We start from the raw sequence: 10,952 nt of genomic DNA, 5'->3' as shown, positions 1-10,952 counted from the left end.
CTTTACTACTTGTGACAAAAACCCCCATTTGATATTTGACACCTTTGTGTCACCCCTTTTAATTTACAATGTTTTTAATCGTTAATGTCTTTAGCTACGACTAGTTTGAACTTAATTTTATTTTTCTACTAATTCTCAAAACCACTCCATTGGGACACGACCCCAACCCTTGGTTGGGTTACTATATTATCGACGATCGTAGACACTCGTACTGTAGGTTAGTGTCGTTGGTCACCATAAGCATCAAAATGGCACCGCTGCCGGGGAGTGGTGTTACGTGAAGATGTAGTTAATCAGAATTCTTGTTTTTCTTAGTTTTAATTTTACTAATCTTAGTTGTAGTTTTGTTTTGCTTGTCTGAAGACCAACGCAGAGAAACAAAAATGGATGAGCACTATGGATATCACACATATCATCCTCTCCTGAAGCTATTGAACCTCAGGGATAACCTACTGACGTTCAAACAGGCAGGGGAAGAGACAATTTCGGAATTGTGGTTGAGATTCAAAGCAATTTTGTAGACATGTCCATCTCATGGAATGCATGATAAGACACTGCTGGATTGTTTCTATCGGGGTCTCAAACCGGAAAATAGAAGCATAGTTGAGCACCTTTTCAAAGGCGGAATGCTAAACCAACCCTATGAAGTCGTCACAACACTACTTGATAAAATGGTTGAAACCAACAAACAAGCCCAAAAGAAATATGAATGGAATAAACTGGTGGCGCAAGTAGATGTTCTATCCAAACGGATGATGGGATTGGAAGAGCAAGCCAGGGAGAAGTTAAAGAACTTCTCCCTTCGAGAGTGCAACAGAGAAAGAGGAAGGAGGATGTGCAAAGTGACGATACCTCTTCACTCATCCAACAAAAACTTGACGAGCACGACAAGAAATTGAATGACATGAAGGAAAACATTGATATGCTAAACGAAGTAACTACTTCAAACTCTATGACCATTCGGCTGTAGGATGCTCAAATCACCCATTTGATGACAAGTCACTATCCTCCGTTCGCCGAAGATTCACCTAATTACACCATGGGTGATTCCGAGGACGAAGAGTAGTCTTTGACTTGCGTCGTGCTGCGACATTAACTCAGGCGCTGTTTGGGAGGCAACCCAAAACCCCATATTATCTTATATTTGCGTACTAATAAAATAATAGTGTCTTAGTTTTACAGATTGAAGTGTAGTAGGTGCCAAAGAGGTGCAGAATGGTGAGCAACAGACCCAGTTGGCGAGTCGCCGAATACGCCAGTGATCAAGGCTACTTCACAGTTTGACTCAAGGCACCCTCTGAGCCTGGAATCTATAAAATTCAGGGAGCTCAGGAAAGTCTCGGCGATTAGCCCACCTGATCACTGACCCAGATGGTCACCGCCGTTTGAACATCCACAGCTGCTGAGAAGTTCTGTAAAACTCGGCGAAGTAAAAAAAATTTGGCGAAGTGCCGAATCACTCAGAAACCAAAGCGCTACCACCGAATGGGAATGAACTGGATAAGCTGCAGGCCAACGCACAAAAAGGTAGTTGATTAATCACTCGAGTGTGTGGGTTGAAGATAGGCGCATTGGAATGCTCGGCAATGCACCAAACGTCCCCAACATACCTTCTGCTTTACGCGACATCTGTTGAAGGACTCCAACTCGACCAGGATTATTCTCTAGCCCTATCTCTGTCTTTCTTTAATTTGACCTCTGGATTATTGTTATATATTTGAGGACAAATACTTTTTTATTGTAGTGGGGTGAGGCCCACCTTTTGTGTGCTATTTGTGTTTGTGCTTTGTATATATATTTGGGTTGTTCTGTTTAAAATTGTTGCTAACATTGATTTCGGTGGATGTTTGAGCTTGTGGCTCCGCTTATTTTTTTTATTACAAATTTTGACCCTTCCGAAATTTTATTTTTTTTTTTGAAAATTTCCGCCACAGCTTGTGTTGAATGTGGCTGTTCTTTTGCAAAAATTTGAGTCTCGGTTTCGATCAATACCGATGACTTCAATAGTGCTTACAATTGAACAAACATGAATGTACGACTACGATGAGACCAAATAAAGTTGCATAGACAATATGTAAACTCTTTGCATCTCGTTGTGATTAGTCATTTATCGAATTTGATTCTCTTGTAATGACCGTTGCACACTAGTGAAAGTGTGTAGTCTTGTTTGACTTAAGTGTCGATGCCTTGTGTGATGAGCTTACTTTGAACCTTGCATGAATAAACCTAGAATTTGCCCTGTTAGTCTGATTGATTTAGAAAGGTGTGCTCTTGAAATGATCTTAGGCAACTTTAAAGAGTGTGAGCCAAATTTGACATATACCTCTTTTGTGGCCTACCCGTGAGCGTGTGAAACTCTTTTGAACACCCTTTGAGCCTTACCTTTCTTTGAAAGAACCTTGATGAACCCTAGACTTTACTTGACCCACTACCTATAATCCTCTTGATTTGTGGTTTAGTGAATAGCCAACTTAGGTTGGGGGTATGGTAAAAAGGAAAAGGAGAAGACAAGAAGTGCACGAAAAGTCCCCCTTAACCCTTGGTGTTGCAGAACAATGGAAACCCTTCAAGAAAAAAAACATATTTGTGAAATAAAGTACCAAGGAAATTGAGTTTCCAAGCAATCCATGGAGGTGAATAAAAAGTTGACTTAGAAGCACTAGAAAAAGAATTGATAAAGGAAAATAAGGGAATGCCTTGAGAATAACACATCTTACGAGGAAAAAGTCACTGAGCCTAAATGACCATACCTTTGCACTCATCCCCATTACAAGCCTTATAAAGACCTTTTTGATCTTGAGTAAGCCGAATCGAAATTCAATTGGAAAATAAGGGCAAACCTATGGGTAAAAACATGCATTGTGTTCCTTCTTTTTGAGTGTGAGTGTTGCATCTGATTCCTGGTCTTGAATTGGTTAACCTTTGTGTGTGAATATGGAATCATTCTTGATGTGAGGGCATTTAGATACTTCATGTTGAGCTTGATTTCACAAGTAGTAAGTATTGCGACATGAGAATCTTTGGTAATGGTGTGTCACAACTTGAATCTTTGAGTACACAATTGATCCTTGCATAAGTAAATTTGAGTCTAGTTGTGTGCATTCATGATTTAGTCTTGTGTAGCACTATTTGAGACACCTTGTTGAACGGCTAAACTTGAGTTTGCTTGAGGACAAGCAAAAGTTTAAGTTAGGGGTGTTGATGAGTCCACAAATTGGACTCATTTAGGGCTTTATATTAATAGGAATAGTGCCATCAAATGCTTAGTTTGTCTCAATATCTGATGAAAACTCTTAAGTTTCAGGTATTTGAAGTTTTAGTGGAAGCATGGACACTTAGGCACAAAAAGGAACAAAAAGGCTGAAAAGAACGAAGTAGTTGAAGCATGCGCATCGCCAAGCACGCTTGGCGATTCACCGAAGGGACGCACTCCGCCATTTGTTCCAGTATGCGAAGCCTTGAAGGAGAAGGATCGAAAAGGCGATGAAAGACGCAGTCGGCATTTCGCCGAATAATTCCACGAAGCAGTACTAGGTCACCCAATGACACAAAGCACAACGATGCTGAAGGCTAGTGCAAGACGGCGACGAAATACACCAAAGGGTGAATCACCGAGTTAATCGGCGATTTCGACTAACCTCACCGAAAGATCCACCAACACTATTTTCTGAAATCTATAAATACTAAACTTGTTATTAATTTTTAAGAGTCGAACATTTATTTTAATAACCAAAATAGAATAGTACTTTTTGGGATATTTTCTCTCAAGTTTGGAGAGGGTTTTTGGGAGACTTGAAGAAAGAAGGATTTCATCTTCCCCAAGTTGGAAGTGGGTCTTCTCCCTTCTTCTTCCTTTGCTTAAATCAAGGTTTAATTCCTTATACCCATTTGATTTTAGTACTATTTTAGGTGTATTTTGTTATTTCTTGATGTGTGGCTAAAACCCCCAATTCTTGGGGTGTGATTTAGCAAATATGTGTTGATATTGTTGCTAGGTCTTGCTTGCTGATAGGATAGATGTATTTTAATGGTGATTTCACCTAGTGGTTGTGGTTTAATTTAATGGTTTTGTAGTTGCAAATACAAAACTACCCATGTGTTTTCGGCTTGCCCGAGAGGGAGGTCGCAACCGCTAGACTGATGGCCTAAGGAGTGGATCGACCTGAGATTCAACCCGAGAGGGTGAGCCCTAGTCCCATATCCTAACACTCAACTCGAGAGAGTGAGTGGGGTAAGGCGTAGGATGGCCTTCATGCGGCAAATGGGTGTCCGAGAGGAACACATTTGAAACGGGGTAAGTTGCCAGAGAGAGTATTTGTTTCCATCTAAAGATTAGCCTAGTTACTATTATCTTGCAAATTTTCTATCGAAAGCATGTACCCAACGATTTATCTCAACTTGTATTGCGGTCACACCTCAAGAAATTGTCCCCATACTTGATCTTCTTATTATTTTTGTTGTTTTTTACTACTTGTGACAAAACCCCCATTTGATATTTGACACCTTTGTGTCACTCCTTTTAATTTACAATGTTTTTAATCATTAATGCCTTTTGCTATGACTAGTTTGAACTTAATTTTATTTTTTCTACTAATTCTCAAAACCACTCCCTTGGGACACGACCCCAACCCTTGGTTGGATTACTATATTATCGATGATCGTAGACACTCGTACTGTAGGTTAGTGTCGTTGGTCATGATAAGCATCAGAAACCAGTCATCGAACTCGTAATAGAGGAAAAAGTGTAAATGTTTGGCAAGAAGAGGAAGAAGACATCGATAATACAGTGTGGCCAAAAAAGTTCCCCGGAGGCCATACACGAAGATGGATTTTCCTAGATTTGAAGGAGGATACCCTAGGGGTTGGAATTTGAAGGCAGAAAAATATTTGTGCTACTACCAAACTCCAGATGAACACAAAGTTTACATTGCTGCTATGTATTTTGAAGATGATGCACTTCATCTCTTCTCTTGGATTAATCGTGAACGAATTTTGCTCTATTGGGAAGAACTTATTAAAGCATTGCAAGAAAATTATGGGCCTGCAGAGTTTCAAAATCTGGACGAGCATCTGTGTAGCATCCGCCAAACTGGTTCAATGCAGGAGTGCCGTCAAGAATTTGAAAAACGTTCATCTAGAGTCACAGTCTGGCCAGATCACTGTCTCTTAGGGGTTTTCATGAACGGGCTTAAAGAAGAACTCAAATCAGATGTGAGAATTCATAAGCCTAGAACTATTTATAAAGTGATGAGCCTTGCAATGGAATTTGAGCAAAAAGTTAGTACCAATCGCGGGCATACGTCTCAATGGTCAAATCTTTCATGATCCAACACAATCCAAACTGGTTCTGCACGTGATGTTCCTTACCAATCAGTAGGCAACCAACACATATCATGAACCAATCCTAATTCTACGCAAATATCTCATTGTCCTTCTCTGAAACGTGCTTGGGAGATAGAGAAACAAAATCGAATAGCCAAAGGACTTTGTTTTAGGTGTAATGAAAAATTTGCACCAAGTCACTGTTGCAAGACAACATCTCTCACTTTTATGGAGGCAAATGACAACATTGAAGGTGATAAATCTGGAGAACAAATGCCAAGTGACATTATTGATGGGGATGCAGGTACAAATGACCTTGCTGAAATTTCATTCCACGCCTTTCTAGGTAACACAACAGGCACAACGATGAAACTTCAAGGGACCTTAAATGGACTCAAGGTGCAACTTCTGGTTGATAGTGGGTCATCCCACAATTTTATCTCTGAAAAAATTGTTGAAGAATTATAGTTGCCTGCTCAAGTTGTGCCCTATTTTGGAGTTCAGATTGGCAATAGAGATATAATACGTTGCAACCATTTGTGCCAAAATATTGTTGTGAAATTCCCCGGATTAACTATTGATCAAGATTTTTATTTTCTCTGTTGGAGGAGCAGATTTGGTGCTTGGAATTAGGTGGCTTGCTTCTTTAAATACAGTCCAAGCTAACTGGAATGAGATGTTTTTGATTTTTAATTTAAATGGGAAGCGTTATAAGCTTCAAGGGGTTCCACAAGAATCAAATGCACCAGTTGCTTTTCAGTATTTCTCCAAGGATGCTGATACTTCAGGTAATTCTCTACCCATTGATATTCAAAGCTTGCTTCATAAGTTTGAATTAATTTTTTTAAGAACCCAATGCCCTACCACCTTTTCGTCAACAAATTCATTATATCCCTTTGATTCATAACTCAAGACCACCCAACATCCATCCGTATCGTTATCCGTATTTCCAAAAATCAGAAATTGAAAAACAATTTTCTAAATTACTCCAAAAGGGTTTTATAAGGTCAAGTACAATTTCGTTTGCTAGCCTTGTCCTTCTCGTCAAGAAAAAAGACAATACATGGCGTATGTGCATTGATTATAGAGATTTCAACCAAATCACTATTCCAGATAAGTACCTAATTCCAAATATTGATTAGCTTCTGGATGGATTGCATGGAGAAACTATCTTTTTGAAGATTGATTTGCACTCTGGTTACCACCAGATATGTGTCGATCCAACCGACATTCATAAAATTGCTTTTCGTACTCACTCTAGTCATTATGAGTTCATTGTTATGCCCTTTGGTCTCACTAATGCTTCTTCGAGGTTCCAATGTGCTATGAATGATTTGTTAGGACCACATCTGCGCAAATTAATTCTTATATTCTTTGACGACATCTTGGTATACAGTCGACCTTTGAGCAACATATCAGTCACTTGGAACTTTCTCTCCAACTTCTGAGAGACAATTGTTACTATGCCAAAACTTCTAAATGCTCATTTGGGAAAATCCACATTTCTTTTCTAGGTCATGTGATTTCAGAAAAAGGGGTTGGTGTTGATCGGGATTAAGTTTAAGTTGTTTTGGAGTGGACAGTACCAATTAATGTGAAGGAGTTACGTGGATTTCTTGGGTTAACAGGTTATTATCGCATGTTTGTGAAGGGTTATGGAATGATGGCTCGACCACTCACTGAACTTACCAAGAAAAATGCTTTTCAATGGTCGAACTCAGCTGAGAATTATTTCCAACTTCTAAAGCAAACTTTAACAATTGTTCCGGTACTACAACTTCCAGATTTCACTCAACCATTTATGGTGGAATGTGATGCTTCTTCAGAAGGAATAGTGGCTATTATTCTTTAGGATTACCATCCTATTGCTTATTTTAGTAATGGACTTTATTTTTTCCAGTCGTTTAAAGTCTACTTATGATTGCGAATTGCTTTCTCTTGCTTTAGCTTTGCAGAACAGGAAACACTACCTCATGGGATATCATTTTTATATCCGAACAGATCAATGCAGCCTCAAGTATCTCGTTTCCCAGCATGTTACTACTAATGAGCAGCAAAGATTATTAATGAAATTGCTTCCCTTCAACTTCACAATTGCTTACAAAGCTGGGAAAGACAATTTGGGAGTTGATTATCTTTCAAAGAGGACATTAAATGCTGAATTTTTGGCTCTTGTTATTCCTGTGCCAATGGATTTTTCCAATTGGCAAAATGTTCTTCAAGCACATACATATACTCGTGAGATTATTCAAGCTATTCACCATGATCCTTCCTTACAACCAGATTTTCATCTTGTGGATCAGAAACATTATTTCAAGGAAAGGTTGGTCATTCCGGATCAATCTTCTATTCGACAAAAGTTTCTCTTAGAGTCTCACGACACACCTTCTTCCGGGCATGGAGGATATTTGAAAACCTTTAAGCGCCCATGGATGAAGCATGATGTTTGGTCTTCGTTCAGAACTGTTTGGTTTGTCAACAAGCCAAATACCAAGCTCTAGCACCTATTGGACTTCTACAACCCTCGCCTATACCTGATAGAATTTGGGAAGATGTCTCACTTGACTTCATTGTAGGACTTCCCAAATCAGGTGGTTTTGATACAATTTTGATTGTCGTAGATCATCTCAGCAAGTATTCTCATTTCATCCCACTTTCTCACCCATATACTGCCAAGATTGTTGCTAAGGTTTTTTGCAGATATATTGTGCGTTTCCATGACATTCCTCGGTCAATTCTATCTGATCAGGATGTTATCTTTCTCAGTGCTTTTTCGCATGAGTTTTTTCGACTTAGCCAAACAAGGCTAAGAATGTGTACATCTTACCATCCACAATCTGATGGGCAAACAGAGGTGGTTAACAAATGCTTGGAATCGTATTTACGATGCTTTATTATGGAGCAGCCTTTTACATGGAGTCAGTATCTACTATGGGCCGAGTTTTCTTTTAACACGGGCTTTCACTCATGCACAAAAACTACCCCATTCAAGGTTGTTTATGGTAGGTATCCTCCATCCATTTCTCCTTTTGTTCATAGAGAAACACGTATTGCTAAACTTGAAGAACAACTTTTGAATCGTGATGGCATGCTGAAAATTCTCAAGGATAATCTTTTAAAGGCTCAAACTCGAATGAAACAAGCTAATTCTCATCGTTGAGATGTTACCTTTCAAGTTGGAGATTCTGTCTTTCTACGTGTTCAGCCTTACCGTCAACGTTCTTTGGCTCATCGCAAGTGCGAAAAATTGTCACCTCAATTTTTTGGACCATATAAAATTGTACGATATGTTGGACCTGAAGCTTATGAACTGGAGCTTCCCGCTTCCTCCAAAGTACATATGATTTTTCATGTATCTTTGCTCCGTCCAGCTCATGGTCAACAAGATGTTACACCAGCAACCCCTCTTCCTCTTAATGAAGATTGGGAATTCACCATATCTCCTGCTAAGATTCTTGCACATCGATAGGTTAAAGAAGCTGGTTCTTCTTCTTTGGAATTGCTCGTTCACTGGGTTGATCGTCCGCTTGAAGAAGCTAGTTGGGAAAACTATGTTCTCATTGCAGATCAGTTTCCTTCTTTTCTCCTTGAGGACAAGACGACTTTTCAGGGAGGATGCACATATACGAATGCTCTTTTAAGGACTTACTCTAGAAGAAAATATAGGCAAGCAGCATGTGGAGATAATCTATCTTAGTTTATCTGTCTTAGTTACTTTGTTTTAAGTAGGATAAAATATATAAACAGTAATTATCTATAGTAGTTATAAAGTAGAAGTTATTACCAACAGGCAGTAGCAGTTATTTGCAGCAATAACTGTTTCTATCTCTATCTGTTAGGAGTTATCTTATGTTTACTATAAATATTTGTATTTTAGGAGAATTCTAGGAAGGAAAAATATTATTATTATCTTTATATCTGGAGATCTGTCCACTCCATACGGACATTGTTATTGGTTAATGTAGTGTTAAAAATTCTTGCACTTTATTTAACCAGTAAAGTTTCATTTTCATTTCATTTCCTCTTAGTTTCTATCAGATTGAATTTATCACAAGGTAAGTTTGTCACAGACCTCCTTAATCGTGTGCAAATGGGGTCGTGTGGTCCGGTCTCCACAACCGCTTCATCCTCGTCCAAACTCTCCAATACTAGTGGATGTCCATTTCATGATCAGACTCTATATAGAAGTATTGTTGGAGATCTACAATATTTGACATTTACTAGACCCGATATAGCGTACACGGTGAGCAAAGTATCATAGTTTATGCATTGTCCTATGGATTCTCAGTGGGTTGTTGTCAAACTATTCTCCGTTATGTCAAGGCTACATCATCTCATGGTTTATTTTTTTCTCATGGGTCATCCACCTTACTTCATGGTTACAGTGATTCAGACTGGGGAGGTGATGTTGATGATCACAAGTCTACTAATGGTTTCACTATTTTTCTTGGCTCTCATTTGATTTCCTGGGCTTTTCGAAAGCAAAGAGTTGTATCACGGTCGAGCATGGAGGCAGAATATTGTGCATTAGCTGCAACTGCTACATCTAAAATGACGTGGGTCGAACATCTCCTACCAGAGATTGGATGCTTCACCACCTCTCTTCCCACTCTATGGTGTGATAATCTTAGTGCTACCTACTTAACTGCTAATCCCATTTTTCATTCCCGAACAAAACATATGGAAATAGATTTTATTTTGTTCGTGACAAGGCTCGTGCGAAGACCTTATTAGTCAGATATGTGAGTTCCCATGATCAAGTGGTTGATGCTCTTACCAAGCCTTTGTCCAAGGTCCGATTTCTTGATTTGAAGAGCAAGTTGACAATTGTTCCCCTCCTTGTTCATCTTGAGGGGAAGTGTAATGATAATGTCACGTAGGAGTTTGAGTGAAAGTCTATTTCTACTTAAAGAAGTCGTGTAATTAGTTTTAGATTAGGAGTCCTTAACAATTATTACTTTGGAGTCCTATAAAATATACTCAGGTATATATTGATGTATCCAATGTTGTGAATTGAATAAGATTGAGAAGTATCTTTACATTGGGAAGTATGTTACAAAATTTTACATTGTTAGTACTAAAGATTGAAATTATTAGTAGGTGTTTTATCTTACAGTAGCTGATGGTGTTTTATGTTGTGGAAAGGAGTGTATCTTCTCACGCTCAAGGAGTATCCACTGGAAAAAGAGATCTATTTGTTCCTTTATAGTAGTGTCTAATTAGTACTTGAAACTATATGAATTTAGTACTTTTCCTACTCTGACAACAATGAACCAACTCTTACAAAAGGCACGTCATTATGGAAATATTGATACATTTAATTATGAGCAACTTTCACATATAGCAAACATAAAAATCATATTTGTATATTATAGTTATAGTTTGCATAATTGTGCTCCATAGCAAATTTTATATTTGCTATGGAGCTTTTGATTTGTATAATTCGCTACAAATATCCAATTTTATACAAATTGTTCAGTTTTGTATAAATTCATTTATACATTGTAATTTGTATAATAAGATTTGTATTTGTATAATTATAAGTGTATAGCACGAAAATATATGTATTTGTATTTGTATATACACTTTTCTCTCGCTTTATACAAACACAAACACATTTTATACCGAAA

This window comes from Solanum tuberosum, unplaced genomic scaffold (genome assembly GCF_000226075.1).
Source record: "Solanum tuberosum cultivar DM 1-3 516 R44 unplaced genomic scaffold, SolTub_3.0 scf00366, whole genome shotgun sequence".
NCBI lineage: Eukaryota > Viridiplantae > Streptophyta > Magnoliopsida > Solanales > Solanaceae > Solanum > Solanum tuberosum.
This window is presented reverse-complemented; position numbering follows the sequence as displayed.